The sequence below is a fragment of the Bison bison genome, unplaced genomic scaffold (assembly GCF_000754665.1).
Source record: "Bison bison bison isolate TAMUID 2011002044 unplaced genomic scaffold, Bison_UMD1.0 scf7180017864163, whole genome shotgun sequence".
NCBI lineage: Eukaryota > Metazoa > Chordata > Mammalia > Artiodactyla > Bovidae > Bison > Bison bison.
Window position 1 is genome coordinate 7365405 of NW_011494735.1, and position 22440 is coordinate 7387844.

The following is a 22440-nucleotide window of genomic DNA, read 5'->3' on the forward strand; positions in this document are numbered from 1 at the left end:
AGCATACATGTAGGATTTGTATGTATGTATGTGACATACATGTAAGTGCCAGCATACATGTAGGATTTGTATGTATGTATGTGACATACATGTAAGTGCCAGCATACAAGTAGGATTTGTATGTATGTATGTGACATACATGTAAGTGCCAGCATACATGTAGGATTTGTCTTTCTGACTCACATAACTTGGTATGATAATCTCTAGTTGTATCCATGTTGCTACAAATGGCAGTATTTTGTTCCTTTTTATGCCTGAGTAGTATTCCATTGTGTATATGCACCACATCTTCTTTAACCATTCATCTCTCAGCAAACATTTAGGTTGTTTCCATGTCTTGGCTATTGTGAATAGTGCTGTTATGAACACGGGGTGCATGTATCTTTGTGAATTAGAGTTTTATCTGGATATATGCCCAGGAGGGAGATTGCTGGATCACTCCTCTATTCTTTCACTTTGCTATATATTACTTAGAAAATAAATTTAAAATATAAGGTTTTATTTAGAGGACTTATCAGTACATATCTATTTTTAAATGCTATGTGTCTTTCATCCAGATTTGTCATTTCAGATTTGGTTTATGTGGTCCGAGGACCTGACTTTCCTCCCTCTGGAGATGGGCATTTTACCCAGGTTTGTCCATTTGCATCCACAATGACTGGTTTGAGATTTTACAAGTGGAGCAAATAGGTATCTGCTTAATACTGTTTACGAAACATTTTGGAGATAGAAGCTCTGATTTTGTCGGATTTGTTAAGTTGAAGCTTCTAGTAGCCATTTCACCCATCGATGGGAGCAGCTGCTTGAAAATAAAAAGACAACACAGAAGAAATTGCACTTACAAGAAGGAAAGAGAGTTTCTTGAATGTTTAGTTTGAGCACCTGGATTTTCAGTTCAATAATCCAATGAGTTCATCTTTTCACTTGAGCCAACTGGATCTGCAGCCACCAAAAGATTCTGATGAATATAATTATACTGCATTACATCTATATTTACCTTAACATTCTCATACAATGATTTATGGGTACATCAGATTTTATTGGAGGTTTGGTGTATCTAAAAAGAATTACCATATGGAGGGTTATAGTACTAATATTATATAGCGTATTAATATTATTATGTTAATATAACATACCAGTTATATAGTAATGATATAGCATAATATAATAATAAATAGTCTATAATATAATAATAGTATATAATATAAAAGTAAATCATCTAAATGTTGTACACTAAATACAGCATTTCCAACAGTCTAAGAGAAAATAATCCAAGAAGTTGAACAATTTACAGGGTGTTTCCTTATGAATGTTCCATATCATTTCTCCTAGAAAATGCCTCTTCTTTTTAAACTCCCACGAAAGAAACTCCACCTACCTTTTGGGAAATCTTACCCTTACACACAGGATTAAAAAAATTTTTTTCTCATTCTTTTTTATTTTTTAAATTATAGAAGTATGATTACACATTTACAGGAGACTTAGAAAACACAGAACAAAATTACATATGGTTATACTATATATTACAATTATTTTTTAAGTAGATAAGCTAAGATTTTTAATTGGAGTTTCAATATCAGACTCTCAAAAATTAATAGAATGGATATACAGAAAAGTAGAAGGATATAGTAGACCTGAAAAACACCATGAACCAATTCAACATAATTAAGATTTATACAATTTTCACACAATAATAGGATACAAATTCTATTCAAGTTCCCATAGAGTGTAAACTAGGAGACATTGGAACATATCCAGGGGCATAAAAACAAGGTGCAAGAATTTCATGGTCTAAAGGTATTGAAATCCTACAGAGTCTGCTCTCTTATCACCATGGAATTATGTCAGAAATCACTATCAAGAGATATTTGAAAGTAGCCCACATATTTTCAAGTGCAATATGACATTTACCAAGAGAGATCTATGACTTAGGCATTGAAAGCTTCAGTCAAGTTAGAAGACTGAAAACACACAAAGGGTGATTGCAGAGAAGAAAGCATTTAAATGAGAAATTAATATCAAAATGAGAAAGTAATATCCAAGATACTTTTAAAACCCCATGTATTTGAAATTAAATGTCCACTTTTAAAGGATAGGTGTATCTAAAGAAGCCATGACAAGGAAAATGAGAAAATATGGCACAGGATTCGGTTTTATTCCTGGGTCCATCCCTCTTCCCTAGCATTACATTTCCCCAAGTCTGAGTTTTTCAGCCTCTTAAAATATGCAGGAGTGAGAATGGAATGAGGAATGGTGGTGGGAAGAGGTGGCCTAAGTAGGTCAACGCGAGTGGCCTCTGGCATTCTGAGTGCCTCAGAGTAGCCCAGGGTAGATGCGAGTGTTCCAAACCCTGACTACTTTTCAGGTCTCCCTGTTAGGGTGAGTGGTAGATACTCTGTCCAGCAAGTGTTTCCTTTGGCCTCACGATTAACTGTCAATCACACATGTACAAGCACTGATGATTCTCAAAGGTAGTGTCATCTAGGCCTCCAAGAAAGATACGGTTTTTAAAACATTTCCCTGGAAATGTAGAGTACTCTTAGCTCTTTTTCTTGATCCTACCTCTAATCTTTATTAGAAATGCCCCTCTTTCAGGCGTGATGGAAATATGAAAAGGTCTTTTATGTGCCATAATGGGTATGTGCCTGGGTGCTTAGTCATGTCTGACTTTGGACTGTAACCTGTCAGACTCGTCTGTCCATGGAATTCTCCAGGCAGGAATACTGGAGTGGGTTGCCATTCCCTTCTCCAGGAGATCTTCCCGACTCGAGGATCAAACCTGGGTTTCTTGCATTGAAGGTGGATTCTTTACTATTGGGGAAGCCCATGCCAATGTGGCTCCTGCCAGTAATGTAGGAGACAGTTTCGATCCCTGGATCAGGAAGATCCCCTGGAGAAGGAAATGGCTACCCTCTCCAGTATTCTTGCCTGGAAAATTCCATGGACAGAGGAGCCTGGCTGGCTACAGTCCATGGGGTCGCAGAGAGTCGGACATGACTGAGCAACTAACATCACACATACACGTACCGTAGTGTATAGGAGCTGATGAAAATTTTAACCCAGGGCTCATCCTCCTCCCCTGGAGGAAATGAGATGGGGATGATCTACAGAAGGGACAGTTTCATTAATTTACTTACAGTATCTTTCTCCACTGTTGGGTCCGAGGCTCCTTGAAGAGTTCTAAGTTTCACAGCCAGTGTAGATAGTTAATAAATAAGTGTTGAACTGAGAGATGACATTTGCTATGGTTATATTTAGGAATTCATCATTCACGAATTTGATAACAGACTTGAATTTATACCCATTATTAAATAGAAATGGATTTGGGGTCTTTATCTTGCGTCAAGCTCTTGGTGTTCCAGAGGTTGCTGATTAAGATAAAAATACCTGAGAAGGAAAATAAATCCTCAAGCGCCATTGAAATGGAGTCAGTTCCCATATTGGCCAGAAGAGGGCAGAGTCCCTGTGGGAATGTGACAGGATAGACGTATTTTGATGCTGCAGGAAGATTTAGGAGCACTGGCTAGGGAAGGGAGGAGGAAGTGGCAAAGAGAATCTAATGGGGGACAGAGGAAGAAATAATTTCTAGAAGGTGACAGAAGAGGTTTTTTTCTTTTTTCCTTTTGGCTGCACTGGGACTTCGCTGTGGTGCGCGGGCTCAGCAGTTGTGACGCAGGAGCTTCCTTGTTCTACAGCATGTGGGATCTTAATTCCCCAACCAGGGATTGAACCCGCGTCCCTTGCATCGCAAGGCAGATTCTTAACCACTGGACCACTAAGGAAGTACCAGATTACGAGAGTTTAAAAACTCTGTCAACTTCATCCAAGTTCATTCTTCATTCATTCATTTATTCTTTTATCAAACATTACTGTGCAAGGAGATCCAACCAGTCAATCCTAAAGGAAATCAGTCCTGAATATTCATTGGAAGGACTGATGCTGAAGCTGAAACTCCAATACTTTGGCCATTTGATGCGAAGAACCAACTCACTGGAAAAGACCCTGATGCTGGAAAAGATTGAAGGCAGGAGGAGACGGGGACGACAGAGGATGTGGTGGTTGGATGGCATCACCAATGCGATGGACATTCGTTTGAGCAGGCTCGGGGACCTGGTAATGGACAGGGAAACCTGGTGTCCTGCAGTCCATGGGGTTGCAAAGAGTTGAACACGACTGAGCGAGTGAACTGAACTGAACTGAGCACTTACTATGTGTGAGACACTGTGCCTGGGGTGAGTCAGGCAGAGATGAGCACAGTAGACATGATCTGGGGAACGTCTAGACCAGTAGGGGTTACCGGAATTCAATAGTTAAGTGTATGTATAATTAATGATTTTGCTCAGAACAATGGAAGAAAATAACAGATGTTATGAGAACTTCTTCAAGTAGGAGGAGATCTCCCTGATAAGATGCAACCTGAAGGCTGAAGAGTCATGTGGAAGGTTGGGAGACATGCTCCAGACAGAAGGAACAGCTTGTATGAAGGCCCTGAGGTTGGAGGTGGGTGGCGGGGTTGGAAGATTCAAGGAATTAGAAGAAGGTCAGTGTGGCTCCATGGGGTAGTGGCATAAGATAAATTTTGAAAAATGGGGGAAGATCACGTAGGGCCTTTTAAGCCATGCTCAGGGTTTGGATTTTCCTTTGTCTTTCAGTTTGCAAGAAGTATCTGTTTATTAACAGGCCAGATTACAAACTAATTTCAATAAGCCTATTGATCTTGTGCAAGCATCTCCATCTTCAAGAGAATGGGTGGTCTTTTTCTTCATTCCACCTTGTGGAGAAGATAATTTGAAGGGTCATGGGAAGTTGTTTGCTTCTTTGAAATATTTTTCAACAGAATAGATCTCATGAATCAGATCCTCCATGCAGACGATGCCACATTTACCAAGAAATTGAGTGATCCACGTGTTACCCGTCAGGGCAATTCACTTTCTGTTGATTTTGCCATAGGCAAGCTGGTAGATCAGTTCATTTGCTGACTTCAGGATTGGGTACCCCCGTGCATTCTGGGTTCCACAGTCCTCAGCATGTTGACTAAAGCCTCCCTGAACTTCACAAAAGTGCCAATGAAGATCGGGAGGAGGTGAAGAAGCTGCAGTTCCTTCGGACCTTTGAGCTCACACCACTGCTACCTTTGATCCTAATGACAAGTGCCAATTTGGATTGGCACATAGGAATGTAGAAGTCACCAGCCTTTCCTGCCATCCTAAAAATTTTACTTCTGTACATCTGCCTATACGCCTTGTAATAGTGCTTAGCTTTATCATTGATAAATTTTCTACTTGCTTTTCAAAGCATGTTTTGCACAAACTTCTTTCCCAGGCTCTTGGTCTTCAGTTCTGTGAATTTCCTTTGCTTTTTCTTATGGGTTTCTAGTATAGCAGGAACCTTCTTTTTCTTCTCTCCTTTTTCTCCATGATTCCAGCCAGAAAAGAACATGTTTTGATACTCTTGCATGAGCCATAAAAAGATCTTAAGCAGAGGCATGGATTGTCTCATTCATATTTTAGAAGATCACTCTGGGGAGTTCCCTGGCAGTCCAGTGGTTAGGACTCTGAGCTTTCACTGCTGAGGACCTGGGTTTGATCCCTGGATGGGGAAATAAGATCCCACAAGCGGCTCAAGCTGTGCAGTGCAGAAAAAAAGTCACTTTGGGCTGCTGTATGGAGAATTCTCTGAGGGAAGAGGGAAGCAGGGGTTTTAGGAGGCTGATACAGTAGTTCAGGGAAGATATGATGATAGCTTGGACTAGGGTGGTGACAAACAGTGGCAAGAATTGGATGAATTAGAGAAGTATTTGAAGACAGGCTTGATGAGACGTGGTAATCAGAGGCTGAGTGTGTGTGCGTGCGTGCTCAGTTGTGTCTGATTCTTTGCAAGGTTGAGAAAAGGTGTCAAATGTTTTTTGATGAGTTTCTATCATGAGCAATTGGGGAAATCTAGGGAAAGGTGGGCTGGGGATGTGAGGATGGGGAGTGGAGAATAGAAAAAGAAAAAACTCAGTGTTGGACCCACGAAGCTTGAGATCCTTGTGAGATCCCAAACAGAGATATTCTGGCCTGGAGCTCTGCAAGGAGGGCTGAGTGAGAGACACAACCTTGTGGATCAGCCCTGTATAAAAACAGCATCGAAAGCCACGAATGTGGATGAAGTTATAGAGTCAGAACACACAGGAATGAGATGTCCCAAGGCTGAATCCTGAGAAACTGTCACCAACGCAGGGATCACAAACGTAGTCAGGATTTTGTGGATGAAAGGGGAGAAAGGCCTTTCAGAAATGTATCTAGTGAGTGGCCACCGTCTCTTTCTTTCCTTGTAAGGAACTCTTATGTACTCGTTTCCTACTACCGTTGCAACCAATTATCTCAAACTCAGTGGCTTAAAACAATACAAACTTATTCGCTTAAGTTTCTGGAGGTTAGAAGTCTATAATTGGTCTCACTAAAATGAGGGCAGTGGCAAGACTTGAGTTCCTTCTGAAGGCTTAGGAGAAAATCTGTTCCCTTTTTTTTTTTCTGGTTTCTCGAGGTTGCCCACATTCCTTGGTGTGTAACCTGCTTCCTTCTTCAAAGCCAGCAAATGGTAGGTGGAGATTTTCTCAGGCTGCGTCACTCTGACACTGAGTCTTCTCTCTCTCACATTTATTTCTAGAGATGTTTTATGATTACAGTGGGCTTACTGGGATAATCAAGGATAATTTCCCCATCTCAGGCCTTGCTGATCAGCAACTTTAATTTCATTTACATTAAATCCCCATTGCAGTGAAACCTGACATATTGTAACTTATCCACAGGTCCAGTAGATTATGACATGGGCTTCTTTGGGAGTTATTATTCTGTCTATTAAACCTTACAAGTCTGCTTATTCCTCTTTGGAAAAGTGTGAAAAAGTACACACCATTCCTCAAGTCCTAGAAGAAACTCTTCCATGATAGTCCAAAAGGGGAAAAATAACAAAAGTGTGAGATTTACTTGTGTGTCTGTGTCATAACTATATTTCAGCAATACACTCAGTTGGATAAGAAAGAAAAAAATAGCCAAGTTATTGATTAGGGATTTGTTTATACTTCCTTTGTCCACTGGAACAGCTGTTTGTCTGGATAAGGAATGCTTGAGTTTTTATCATAAATAACATCTCTGTCTTGGTTCACGGTCCATTATAACTTAATACCACGGACAGTGCTATGCTAAGTAACTTCAGTCTTGTCCAGCTCTTTGCAAACCTATGGACTGTAACCCACCAGGCTTCTCTGTCCATGGGATTCCCCAGGCAAGAATACTGGAGTGGGGTGCCATGCCCTCCTCCAGAGGATCTTCCTGACCCAGGGATCAAATCCGTGTCTCTTATGTCTCCTGCATTGGCAGGCAGGCTCTTTACCAATAACGCCTAGCTTGTAAACAGCAATTTATTTCTCACAGGTCACACACCAAGGAACATGGGCAGCCTCAAGAAACCAGAAAAAACCCAAGGGAACAGATTTTTCCCTAAGCCTTCAGAAGGAACTCATACAACCTTCAGTCTATAGCAGTCTCTTGGTAAAACTCAATGTCACTATTAGAATGACGAAACAAAGATGAGTGTCTCTACCCAATGCCAGCACTGTGTGTTCAGTAACTTGTAGCTGTCATTTGTGGCTGGCACCAGCGTCACAGTAATTCTAGTCTACAGAGAAGGAAATTGAAGTTTTCAGAAATTTGCCAAAGTCGCTCAGGTAATACAAGGTTAAAGTGGAGACAGAATTCAATGCTGTCTGACCCTGGGACCATGTCCGTATTCATTCCTTCATCCTGCTTCTCTCAGAGCTGTTTTCTATTTAGAGGCAAAATGTCAAATTAGACTGTGATATATACATACAATCATATTGCATGTACATATAGATATTATATACACATAATTTTTATGACAAAGCTGAATATCTGTTAATACTAACCCATTGATGTTTTTGATCAGTATAGATATAAAAAAGCAAAGAGGGCAGATTGAATGAAATTAGCATTTTTATTACTTGGTTGATAAAAATTTTACTTGGGAAAATAAGTGTTTGTTTATTTACCCAATAATGTTCCTCTGTCCCCCACCCCATTTTTTATTCTAGTAAAATATACCTAATAATGTTTTGTATTAAAGAAAGATGAGATCTTACTTTGGTGCCTAATTTTTTTGAGTGATTTTATGCACTTCCTTGAAGGAAATGCTTATTCATTTCAATACTTTTAAAGAAATATTTGAAGCTATAAATTGATATCTAAGAACCACCATATATTCTGATACTTTGATGGTTGTTCATGTCTAAATATTTTGTAATTTCCATCATCATTTCCATTTCAATTCATGAATTGTTTGGAGGTGCTTCCAATCACAATGTAATATTTCTCCTTTTCTATATGATTATTGTCATTGTCTAATTTAGTAATGATGTGGTTAAAATGTAATCTCTAAGGCATCACATTTTTGAAAAATTCTGTGCTGTCTTTTGTGACTAGTGTGGGATTGATTTGGATAAGTGTTGTATGTGTGCTTGACTAGAATGTGTATCTTCAATTTGGGGAGTACAGTTGCATGTAGCTGTAATTAGCATGTTGAATCTGCCATGTGAGGCCTGTAACAAAGATACAATTTTAAAGGTTTATGGTAGGAGTAACTTTCTCTGTCCCTGGAGATAAATTGTGGAAATGGTGGTGTCTTTTCAGTGAACTGTGACGTAATAGACAGTCCTGTTCTTGCTCTGGTCCCCAGATCACCGTCTCTGATCAGTGACCAGCAGGAGATATCAGTTAGTGCTTCAGTCTGTATTTAGGGTAGACTGAGTCTCCCTCTCCATGTGGTTGGCTGTGGTCTGCCTCAGTGGATAGAGCTGGCTTCTGGATCCTACTCTCTTCTCTCTTCCCACATCACCTTCTTCTTCACCTGCTGCTCCATCTGTGCTTCCGATCTTAGCAAATGGCACCAGCATCCTCTGCCTTGGTCAGAACTGGCAATTATCCCTGACTCCTCTTCCCGTTTCCACTCTTATTTCTAACAAACACCAAGAGTCATCAACTCTCCTTTCAAAGTATCTCTCAAATTGGTCAAATTCTTTCTGTCTCTGCTGCCACTGACTTTGTTCAAGCCTTTATCACTCAATCATTGCAACCACCTGTAAGCTGATCTTCATCTCCATTTTGCCCCCTATTCAATTATTTCTGCTATAGCCAGTAATTTTTCTAAAGTATAAATCTGATTACATCATGCTCTGCTCATTCAGTGGTTCTCTATCAGTCACAGAATAAACTTCAGACTTCTTAACTTTGCTTACATGGCTCTTCTGGCTCTATTTTTAAAAAAATTCTCTCCAGAGTCTTCTGTGATCATTTCCCTCTTCTGAAAATAAACATACACTCTAGCCATTCTTGCAGGTCCTCAAATATGCTATGCTATTCACCTTGAAACATAATGTATAGGATTTTACGTCTTTGAGATAGAAGATATTTCTTAAGTTTATGTATCTCAACTCTGAAACACTGGAATGATGGAAAAAAGATTAACACACACAAATACACGTACATATATACACACATATGTACATACATTTGTGTATACACAGCCATATATAATGTATATTTGGGATAAATTTATGGAAACTGTACATAAATGTATGCATGTATATGATGTAAATTAGCAATCAATAAATACTTTTAAAAATAGTACATGGATATCCAATTATAGACAACAGGTTAGACAATACATTAATATTATCTTCTTCCCTAGATTCCACCAGAATCATAGTAAAAACATGTGAAACCTATACATCCATGAGGACAAAAAGAATGATTGGAGTCAGTAAAAAATTAGGTTTCCACACATTTCTGGAATACAGATTTAGCAAATTTAGCAGAACAGAAGAAGCAGCCTCTCACTGAACACAGAGGGCCATATAGACAAGAAAAATCAGATTTGCTCAGAGGAATCCAGAAAGACTTAGGATTCTCGAATTCCCAGTAGAGCAGTGGGTGGTATTTAGGCTTAGGGCTGAAAACAGGGTGATTGTATGGGTCAGTGAACTGTCATCCACTTGTTTGGGCATAAAATGTCAGCAATTTAGTTTCTATACTGAGGCTGGAAGTCAGAGATGACTTCCCAGGAGACCTCAGGAGTCTCAAAAAAAAGATATATATATATATACCATATATCTGCAGTATGAAGAGTTAAAAAGATAAAATCAAGAAAATCTCCCAGAAAACAAAACCTTTAAAAAATACATTTAAAATATCCAAGCAGTGTACAGAATTAAACCTGTAGGACCAACATGTGATCAATAGGGCATCCAAAAGTAAAGAACAGAGAAAACAAAGGTGAAGAGCGTGTCAACAATATAAGAAAATTTTCCAAGGATTAGAGTCAAATAATCAACTTCTTGGGCTTCCCAGGCGGTGCTAGTGGTAAAGGATCTGTGCTAGAGAGGCAGGTTCAATCCCTGGGTCAGGAAAAATCCCCTGGAGGAGGAAATGGCAACCTGCGCCAGTATTATTGGCTGGAGAATCCCATGGACAGAGAAGCCTGGCGAGCTACACAGTCCATTGAGTCCCAAAAAAGTTGGACACGACTGAGTGACTGAGAACGCATGCCTGTGCATACACAACTTTTCAGTGAGGCATTCCTGGACCAACTCTTTAAAACTGTAGCCCCTCCACTTAGCCCTACCTTACTTAACTATTCTCCTTTGAATTTTTAACCACCTGGCATACAATATATTTAATTGTTTGTTCAGTGTCTCTTTTCTTAGAATGTAAGCTACCCACAGGGAAGATATTTTGTTCACAGTGGCACCCTCCACACGTGCCTACTCAGTGTTTGGCATACAGTCAGTATTCAATAATTCTTTCTTTCTTTTTTTTTTTCAATAATTATTTCTTGAGTGAGTGAATAAGAGGATCAGTTCAGAGTCGTGTCCGACTCTTTGCGACCCCATGAATTGCAGCACACCAGGCCTCCCTGTCCATCACCAACTCGATTTAAGTCCTCCTTGTGGAAAGAAGTTAGTTAATAACGCCTCAAACTGGTTTCACAATAAAATGATAGGTAAGCCTATAATTTACTAATATGAGACAGCCATCTGAAGCAGTAACTAAAAGAGTTAAAGGCACTCAACTGCATCTGAAGAAAGGATGGGAGAGCAAGAAGGAGAAGAGGCAAATCTTTGTTGATCTTCATTACAAGTTTTTGAAAATTATTTGCTTTTCTCACCATGTGTCTGTACTGTTTGTTTTTTAAAAGAGTGTATATATCTTAGGAAACATTTTTTTATTTATTTACTGTAAACATATATCAACACTAATAATAGCTACATTTATTGAGCACTTATTATATGCTAGGCATTGTGCAGAGATTTATATGAATTATTGAAGAAGGCATTACACATATCTGTTGTCATTTTATGCAAACTGAAAACATCTGGATTCAACATAAAAATAGAAAAAAAAAACCCTCAGTCCCCAAATATAAATATTTAGTAACCTAATCTCAATCGAATAAATTCTGCTTCTCAATCTTCATAACAAAGACATGAATTTGATATGTCTCCTATCTTTAAAATGCAAGAAAAAAAGCATCATGCAATAATTTTTAAAAGTTTCTATTTAGTAGGAAATCCTTGTAGAACTAAAAAAGCACCTGTCAACAGGAACTGTAGAAATTGAAAGAAAAGTTGTGCCTAAGCTCTTTTAGAGACATCTGTCTGTATTATCTGCTGGCTTTCCCTCCACCCTTCTTTCCATTCCTCATTTCTCTTTCAGTCTGTTCATCTGAAATGTAAGTGAGCTTTGTTTCAGGAAATTTATGAGATTTTCGAAACATGAAATGGCTTCTGACAGAGTCATTTCTGGGCCTCAGCTCCGATCTGCTTCCTCCCATTTGTGCCCGATATTCTGCTGTGATGCCATCCATCACTAGCTCAGGAACACACAGGGCCGTCACCTCTGCAAATCATGCTTCATCGTTCCAGATGTGAAATCGAAACCTTGGTAGTTGTTTAACAAAGACTATTTTAGCACAGTGCTGTTATTTGGCTGTTTCTGGTGTTTAGACTGTGCTCTGGATCTTTTGAGGGCTTCCTTGGTGGCTCCTGGATCTTGTGGGAGCAGCCCCCTCCCACCCTTTCCCTTTTTTGCTTGGCTAAACTCCCTTCCACCTCTCAGGCTTCAGTTGAGTGGTGCCCCTGGAGAAGCCTGTCTCAACAGTGACCCCACCCAATGGGGATCCTATACCTCCCGTGGATCCTGGAGGATCCCTCTGACTTTGACTTCATAGATTGCATTGTTGCTGTCATTTACTTTCAGTCTCCACTGGTGGCCCTCAGGTCCCTAGACACAGAGACTGAACTCTGTCTTGCCAGCCCCGCCACACGGTGCAGTGCCCTGGTACACAGAAGGTGCTCAATAACCACTTGATGAATGTAAGAGTAAATGAAGGGATGAAAGCCACTGTCACTGCGTACAGTTCACTTTAGTTTGCACATACTGTTTATGTATGAAAAATAATAACCAAAACAACTACACAGCTGGGCTTAACAATTACTGAGTCAAAGGCTAATGAGTTAAATAATCTTGGCCCAAATCCAGAAGTTAAGGGAACAAGAGATAGCGAGAAGCCTGTGCATATTTCCTGTGTTCTGTAGGAAATGAATATTTCCTAAGCTCTTTTCCTCTAGCAAGTTCCGAAGTTGAGAATGCACTATATAATTTTATAGCCCCATGAAAGAAAAAAAAGTAAAAAACTTTCAAAATGGTTTGTGCTACACGCTATAACCTAGCCTCTTATTTATGGCTTGACAAATAGATGAGAGACAGTTGTTCTTTTTTCCTGTTTCTTCAGAGGCTTTGAATAATAGTTAACAAAGATCACATTGAAAATTGAACTTACCTTATCACTCATGAGACCTGGTTCTGAATTATTTGACGTGAAAATGTCTTCAATACAGTCCCATCCCACTCATATTCTCTCATCTCCTCATCTGAGCTTAAGATCCTCTAGAGGCATCATAGTTACGTCATGCCTTTTCTATGGCTCTTTACTGGACCAGACCTAATATGTGTGGAATGCCCTTTCAAATGACAGGAAAAAGTTGAAAGGAACTTTAAAGGTGGTTCTAAAATTTTAATCTAAGGCTATTTGAAAGATAATTGTTTAAGATCATTATCTATTGAGAAATTAGACAAGATTTCATTTTTTAGTTCCAGTATGTGACGGGTAAAGAAATAACAAATCAAAGAGAAAAACAGAAGAACAAAATTTTTCTACTTTGATGGCTTATGTGTTTTATCTGCGATGCTAGATTTTCAGTTTATGTAACTCTGAGGGGAAATGATAAATTAAGATACTATTAATAATACTTATGGGAGAATTTTCATTGATTTATATGAGATTAGCCTTTGGCTCAGTTTCTCTTTTCACGTAGCAATTGTTTCTTTTGTAAGAAAAGTGCTTTTGTTAAACAGAGTATATCTTTGACTTGAATGGTGTTCCAGAGACATATTTAGTTACAAGTTAAAACACAATTTTTTCCAAATCTATAATCAGAATAATAGCCACATTATCTTTCATTCTTCTCTGGGTGATAATAAGTGATGTTTCATTTACTTTCTTTGCTCGCTCTACTTTGTTTGAAATGAAGTGAAAGCTGCTCAGTTGTGTCCGACTCTTTGCGACCCCATGGACTATAACCTCATGGACTGTACAGTCCATGGAATTCTCCAGGCCAGGATACTGGAGTGGGTAGCCTACCCCTTCTCCAGAGGATCTTCCCAACCCAGGAATCGAACCAGGGTCTCCTGGATGGCAAGCAGATTCTTTACCAGCTGAGCTATCAGGGAAGGCCTTCTATTTTGTTTACTAGACCCTAATAGGAATTGTATATTATTATTATTATTTATGTTTAATTATGAATGACTTTATTTTTATATTATCTTAAATTTAAGGAAGGACATATCTCCCACAATGTTTAACTTAAATGTATATTTATGTATATTATTTATGTATGTATGTTATACATACACACACACCTGCAGTGACTGTGAAATAAAGAAGCTATCTCACGACACTCCACCGCTATGAGGTTGTTATTTTCCTATTTATTGGCTTCAGACTCTAGTAGGTTCTGTTATCAGTACAGGAAGTTCCTTGTTTCTCTAACCTGGAAGCATAGTAGGAAGCCGTGCACACATGAACCGCGGGAGGACCAGGAAGAGTCTGTCCTGATCCCGCACTGTTCTCTTTACGGGCTCTTATTCCCAATTCTCAGCACTTGGAACTAATTCTTTTGCATTTAGATTCTATGGACATCTTGCTATCACAGAATCCTAGAATTTTAAACTTAGAAAGAATATTAAAGATCTAGTCCAACCAGCTTCTTCAGTCTGTAGATAAAGAAACTGAAATTCAGAATTTCGTCCAAGGTTTCACACTCTGAGGGTGGTAGAACCACAAGAATCAAGGCCTTCTTCAGGTCATGTCTGCTGACTTTCACTGTGTTCATTCATTTCTTCATTTTTTAATTATATACATATATATATATATATATATACACACACACATTATGGGAGTATAATTGCTTTACCATTTCTTTACTCTTAAATTTATGTCATAGTCAGGATTCTCCTGGGTAAAAGTGAGAAAAAACCAAATCTGATATTCTTCAAGTAAAGAAGAAACTTTATTAGCCTTTAGGCACAACGAGGCTCAAATGATGTCTTCCACACTTGAACTTCCTCCAGATCTGGCCTCTGGTGTCCTCTGCATGGGTTTCATCCTCAGACAAGCCCATCCCATGCTGCGGCAACATGCCTTCCTGCTCCCCACCCTGTCCTTAGAAGTTACAGGCATGCATCCTACCAGCTTTAATCCCACCAGAGAAAGAGACTCATTTTACTAGTTAGTCTCAGAAAAGTGTTGACATGAAATCTCATGGGTTTGCCTTGGATCATGTGTCTGCACCAATCAGAGGGTCAAAATATATCAACTGGCCTAGCCTAAGTCACATGCTCTCCCCTGCCACCAGGGGAATCTCAGAGGCTGAGAGTGAAAGAGAGGAATTTCCTCCCCCCAAATTTAAAAATAAATAAAAAATGGAGTCTTGTTGCCAGAGGAAAGTAAAATAGAGACTGAGTAGTTTAAGCAACCCCTGTCTGCTTCAAGTTCGTCCTGTGTCTGAGACATGGTGTTTGGTGTTTGGGAAGCAGCCGTTGTTAATTTACTTGCTTACCAGTTGGTGTTTTCAAAATGAACACACTGGCCCAAAGTTGAGCTGACAGAAATGGAGTGGAGGAAAGACTATATTGGATGTGTTGAGGAAGAGATGGGGAGACCACAGGGGAGGGGCATGGGGTGCAGAACCCTGGGTAGGGGAGGAAAATGAGGTCTGAATGAAGGTCAGCAGTGGCCCAGAGGACAGGAGAGAGCCGGGAAAGGCTCTGAGGGAGCTGTGGGTCTCTACTGGGTTGTCTGCTCAGAGTCAGCTCTACTCACGGAACAGATGCCCAGTGGAGACACCCTGTGGCTGATTCATCATGCAAATCAGTGGGAGGGGCTGCTGTGCCAGGGGCTAGCATGCAAATATGCTGAGACAGACCTTCCCTCACCTTCCGCCTGGGGCAAGTTACACAAAGCTTACTGACAGTTGCAGGAATTGCTACCGGGGAGAAGTCCAGAGTGTTCCAAGAGAATATACAGAAGACCTGACTGAGTAGAGAATGTGGGCAGGGAGAAAGGCCGCTAGAATAATATTTCAACTGAGACTTGGGCTAATTCACTTTGCTATATAGCAAAACTACCATAACATTGTAAAGGAACTATACTCCAAAAAATAAAAATAAATCAATAAACTGAGACTTGAAGAACAAGGAGGAGGTTCGTCAGGGTGGAAGAGGGTCCAGGAGAAAAGAATTCCAGGCAGAGGATACCGGAGCCTGTGAGAGGGGTCTCAAAGTGATAGAAAAGAGAATGGTGCATCCCAAGCCTCCTAGGAAGGCCGGTGGAGTGGGGATGGGGGGCACTAGGTGGGGAAAGCTGGTGAGAGCTCAGGCTGGGGAAGGAAGCAGGAGCCAGACCATGTCACTTGATTCTGTCCATTGGAGAGAGACTTTGAATTTTAGCTGCAAGCATTAGATTTGTGACGAGATTTGTGTTTTTAGAAAGATCACACTTACTGAGGATGGAAAAGAATTGAGGCAGGCAGTGAGACTACACAGAGCATAAAAAGGGGTTCAGGGCTTGGACAGTAGAAGTGGCAACAGAGATGGAGAGAAAGCAGACACATTTAAGATGTATTTGAGGGACTTCCCTGGTGGTCTAGTGGTAAGGGGCTTCTTCCCTCGTGTCTCAGCAGTAAAGAACCTGCCTACAATGCAGAAGTCAGGAAGATGCCCTGGAGGAGGACGTGGAAACCCACTCCAGTATTCTTGCCTAGAGAATCCCCATGGACAGAGGAGCCTGCTGGGCTGCAGTCACAGGGTCACAGAGTCAAACATGACTGCAGTGACAATTCTGCACTTTCACTGTGAAGGCCTGGGTTCAATCCCTGGTAGGAATTAAGATCCCTCAAGCCACAAGTCATCATCAAAAAACAAAAGAGGTATTTGAATTTTTTTGTACTAGCAAGGTTTCTTCAGTAGTTGTTGGACAGGCAGTGCAATATACCTGTGGATTTGTGAAAGTTTTAGATTTTCATTAGCTGGTTGAATTGCAGGTTTTATTTTCCATGACAGTATTAAATTGGCTGGGGATTGGGCTGAATATAATTGTTTTATGGCCAAATGTATCCCATTGTAATAAATAATGACTATACATCAGCCTGCCAACTGCCTGATTTAAGAGTACAAGGCCACAGGAAAATTCTTTGAGTCTACAGATTTGGTGACCAAAGATAAAGGAATGGGACTTTAAACTCTGGTGGCCCCACAGAATGTCCTGGGTCCCACAGCCAGCTTGCTCACTACAGTTTAGAAAATCCTTGAAATCTGTTAGAGTTCATATACATAGACCCCAGAACTATATTCTTGGATTGATGGATGGGATGAATAGTTAAGTTCAGATAATCTTCAATGCTCAGTCATGTCCAATTCTTTGTGACCACATGGACTGTAGCCTGCCAAGCTCTTTTGTCCATCGGGATTCTCCAGGCAAGAATCCTGGAGTGGGTTGCTATGCCCTCCTTCAGAGGATCTTCCCAACCCAGGGGTTGAACCCAGGTCTGCTGCATTGCAGGCAGATTCTTTACCAGTTGAGCCACAAGGTAGGTCACATTAAGGCGTGATCAGAAATAGCAATATCTCAGTGCCTTGAAACAAGTTTTCTTTCTTGTTCCTTCTGGCAAAACCCACCGCCTGACTGGCAACTCTAAGGGTATCTCTCTTCCATTCATGCTGATAATAAAGTATGAGACTTTAGAGACCTTTACTCACATTGACCTCACTTCACTTTCTGGTTTTTCAGTGAGCATTGCTGGCTGAACCACGGAAACAAGCAGCTGCTGTTTTCCCCTCTCCTGGATCTGTTTTCCCTTCTGGAAGTTCATTTGGACTTTTCTTTGGGCCATCACAAATTTCATGTTTCACATGGGGCTGGCTCTTCTCACTACCACCTACAGTTCAGTCATCAGGGAAAATTGCAAACAGGGGAAATCTTCTTGTTTCCTCTTTCTCTCTTCTAGTATTCCACTAAGCCGTCAGTTATTCTCAACTGGACACGGAGAATAGTATCCTCAGGCAAAGGGGAATCTAAGTGGAGACAGAGGTCTGTGGAAGAGGACTGGGCAGAGGAACACAGTGAGGTGGCCCGAAGAATGCAGATGAGCAGGCGAGGGGCAAAGACTGGCTGCAGAAGCGCATTTAGTGTAGTCTCATTAAGTAGGCAGTCCTAAAGGAAATCCATCCTGAAAATTCAGTGGAAGGACTGATGCTGAAGGACTGATACTCTTGCCTGGCAAATCCCATGGACGGAGGAGCCTGGTAGGCTGCAGTCCCTGGGGTCGCTAGGAGTCGGACATGACTGAGCAACTTCACTTTCACTTTTCCCTTTCATGCATTGGAGAAGGAAATGGCAACCCACTCCAGTGTTCTTGCCTGGAGAATCCCAGGGATGGGGGAGCCTGGTGGGTTGCTGTCTCTGGGGTCGCACAGTCGGACACGACTGAAGCAACTTAGCAGCAGCAGCAGCAGGACTGATGCAGAAGCTGAAGCTCCAATATTTTGGCCACCTGATGGGAAGAGCCAGCTCACTGGAAAAGACCCTGATTTGGTGAAAGACTGAGGGCAAGAGGAGAAGGGAACGACAGGGGGTGAGATGGTTGGATGGCATCACCAACTCACTGAACGTGAGTTTGAGCAAACCCTGGGAGATAGTGAAGGACAGGGAAGCCTGGCATGCTGCAGTCCATGGCGTTGCAGTGTCAGACATGACTGAGAGGCTGAACAACATTAAGCAGGGAGCTACAGCTGGAGGCTGGGATCTGGAGGAATAACTGGAGTTGGGTGCTAAGATCTTGAAGGAGGAAGACCCCCACAAAGGTACCTCCTCCAACACTGTGATCCTTCCAACCAAGAACAATGTCAGGAGTCTGGAGCAGCCAGGCCTGAGGGCTGGACTAAATGGCAGAAAGTGAGTAACCCCATGAGCCAATGAAGCTGCAGGGCATTGGGGACCCCTAAAGTGAAAGTGAAAGTTGCTCATTCGTGTCCGATTCTTTGTGACCCCGTGGACTATACAGTCCATGGGATTCTCTAGGCCAGAATACTGGAGTGGGTAGCCATTCCCTTCTCCAGGGCATCTTCCCAAGCCAGGAATCAAACCCAGGTCTCTTGCATTGCAGGTGTATTCTTTACCAGCTGAGCCACAAGGGTAGCCCTAAGACCATTGCTGTAATGCAGCCAATTTGCATCTTGTTGATTTTTCAGGGGATGATTCCTTTAAGTAACCAAATCCATTGAGATCAAATACAATGCAAATTGCAATGGGGAAAAAGGAGTCTGTAGTTATATTAATGATTTCTATGCATGGAATATACAACCAAAATGGGGTTGAAGACTTTGATATATTTTGGACAATGTCTGTGGATATTCTTGTGTGCAAAGATCAAATAGCCCCCTTGCAAAGGTGGTGATGACCAGGGACACAGGATGACAAGATATCCTGTTTGTTTTCCTCTAAGTTCTGGAGGAAAACATGCTAGTATTATGCCCACCCTGCAGCCAGAGGCTGGATAACAGAAATAAGAACCAATCCTGTATAGCATCTTCTATGTGCTGAGTGCTGTTCAGCATTTCACCTATATTGGCTTATTTAATCCTTACAATGATGCCTCTTTTTTTTTTTTGACCATGCTGCATAGCTTGTGAGATCTCTGTTCCCCAATCAGGGACTGAACCCAGGCCACGGCAATGAAAGCACCAAGTCCTAACCAGGGCATCAGGGAACTTCCCCAACAAGTGTTTTTAGATGTATGCTGTTACTATTTCTGTTTAAAAATGAAAAAATTGATCCCCAAATAGTTATGTGACTTGCAAATACGTGACAGAGACAGGATTCAAACCCAGGCAGTCTAGCTCCAGAGTCTGCAGCTCTTGCCTCATATGGGGCAACAGGATGTCTTGTCCTGTGTCCCTGGTCATCACCACCTTTGCAAGTGGGTTGAACTACCTGCATCTTTTGGAGTGAAAGTGTTAGTCGCTCAGTTGTGTCTGACTCTTTGTGACCCCATGGATTCTAGCCCACCAGGCTCCTTTGTCCATGGAATTCTCCAGGCAAGAATACTGGAGTGGGTTGCCATTCCCTTCTCTAGGGGGTCTTCCTGACCCAAGGATCGAACCTGGGTCTCCTGCACTTCAGGCAGATTCTTTACTATCTGAGCCACCAGGGAAGCCCTCTTTTGGAGTGGTGCTGTCTTAATGGCAACTTCCTTCCCTAGATTCCTCTATGACATAGCTGACATGGCCTGCAGACCAGCAAATGCCAGTCAGTGCCACGGCTCGGGAGGTCACTGGAGCTTCTGGGATTTGGAATATTCAGGGAGACGTTGTGGCTGTGTCACAGGGCTCTTCTTTGCTCTATCTCTCCAGATTCTCAGAGGAAGCAGATCTCTAGGGCTAGGTCTGCATCTACTATTTTTCCTCCTATAGAAAGTCTCTTTGTACGTATGTACCCGCCTTTTCCTGCAGCCAGGTTCTGACGTGGAAGCATTTTCAAATGTCGTTACTCCAGGTTTCTCAGAATATATGCCTAATCTAGGATTGGGGCAGCCACAATACAGGTGGAATCCAAAAGTGAGAAAATAATTAATCAGATGAGAGAAGGAAAGATGGGATTAACAGATCACAAGGGGTTGGTTCAAGTACAGTGGGAGGATTGGGGTGCTGGGACGCTTGCAGGAGTGAGGCAGGGAGGACTCCTGGATGACTGGGGTGGAGGTGATTATTAAGGTTGTGACTCAGACCTGGAGGCAGAGGACAAGAATCACCTATTGTAAACCGGAGATGCTGTTTACTGACATGGGGGTTTTTCCATAGGCTCTACTGGGATTTGGCTGCCTTAGCATGGATGGAGTCCCGAATGTACAGAATGAGGGGCGTGGGGACAGGGGATTTTACCTCAGCCATTTCCCACCTCCTTGAGGAAGAGAGCAGAGAGCCAAGTATTATAGATGGCAAAACTACCTCTGTTATTGCCTTTTGATTGTGGTCATTGGCCATGTGTGTTTCCTATTTCACAAGTAGTTTTAATTTTTCAATTTCTCTTCCCCTTTTAGACCAGATCTCTTAAATCTGAGAGTAACTGCTCAAGGATGACCTTGCCTAACTTTAAGAATTACTCCTGTTCAAGAAAAAAATTAATCTTACATAAGTAAAACTTGATAAGGAGCACATTCATGCTGCCCTGGTCTCCTCTCTTGGGCTTCCCTTTTCTGAAGCTTCATTCACTAACCTATAGTCTCAGCTTGCATCACATCCCACTGACCAGATTGTTACTTATTCTGTAGTACTGTTTTTATTGCTTCCCAGGCAGCTCAGACAGTAAAGAATCTGTCTGCAGTGCAAGAGACCCAGGTTCGATCTCTGAGTCAGGAAGATCCCCTGGAGAAGGGAATGGCAACCCACTCCAGTATCCTTGCCTGGAGAATTTCATGGGCAGAGGAGCCTGGTGAGCTCCAGTCCATGGGGTCGCAAAGTGTCAGACACGACTGAGCAACTATATTTTTCTTAAAAAAAAGAAAACCTAAACCACTTACTATCCCCTAATTCACCAGAGCGGAGCACACCCAGACCTGTTAGAACATTCCCCTCCCCCTGTTTATGAACTGCTACCCCAGCTGAGACTCACTGTCCGTGAAGGCCCGGGATCCGTCTCTAATGGTGGCACTACAGCCCTTTTGTGGGAGGACCTACGATTTGTCCCTAACATTGGCAGCAAGTTCAAGATGCTTCCAGCCACTTTCAGGGTAACTTAGTAAGGTTCTATTTACACAGCTCTCCCTGAGTCTAGCCCCCTCATGAGAAGTTTTGACTCTCTGTAGGCAGGAATGGGGCTTCCCAGGTGGCTCAGTGGTAAAGAATCTGCCTGCCAGTGCAGGGAACGCGGATTCGACTCTTGGGTTGGGAAGATCTCCTGGAGAAGGAAATGGCCACCCACTCCAGTATTCCTGCCTGGAGAATCCCAGTCAGAGGAACCTGGCAGGCTACAGCCCATAGGTCGCAGAGAGTCGGACACGCTTGAGTGACAAACACTTTCACATACCAGAGGCTCCTCTGCTGTTTGAATACGTTGATATTTTTGGATACCCTCCTCGAACTTCTATTTAAACTTATGAGCTTTCACAGGAGTACAACTTATTTTGTAAATGCAATACTTTAAACTTTTCTAACAAGAAATCTAAATAAGAGATCATTAACGAACATCATCTCTAAAATACGGGAAATTTTTTTATCTCGTTTTTCTACTTATCCTATTCTGGACATGATATGTCCTTTTTTAGTCTTCCTTTTTAAAGTCAAAGATTCTCTCTTGGCTTATTTTTGTTTTCAAGAATTAATTTTTTCTTATCTGCTTTTCTATATTAATAAAAAGGAAGAGACTAAATATGGGTTCATTAAATACATATGTCCTATTATTAGGTTTAATTAATGATCCACTCCAGCAGGAAACAGCTTTCCCTCCTCTAAATTCTTGCAACTTGTTGCCTAAGCAATTTACTTGGGTCTTTTTGCATGCTGCCTGTCATTTCTGCACCTGCATAATTTTTTTTTCCAAGGAAATAATATTTTGAAAGGCCTCTTGGTCTGGGATTTAAGCACAAAATAGGCATTCACAAAATATAGGCTGTGAAAATAAATAAATGAAGGAATGAAGTAGTAAGTTTGACAATACATTTCCTGATAGGTTTCTTAAACTGAGCAAGCGCTTCCTAAAAAGCTAAGCAAA

General features: G+C 41.4%; 1 pseudogene; it reads right to left on the reverse strand.

Annotated features, from left to right (window-relative positions):
* Positions 1-4673: 4673 nt before the first annotated feature.
* On the reverse strand, positions 4674-5439 carry LOC104989831 (annotated as a pseudogene).
* Between the last annotated feature and the right edge of the window lie 17001 nt (positions 5440-22440).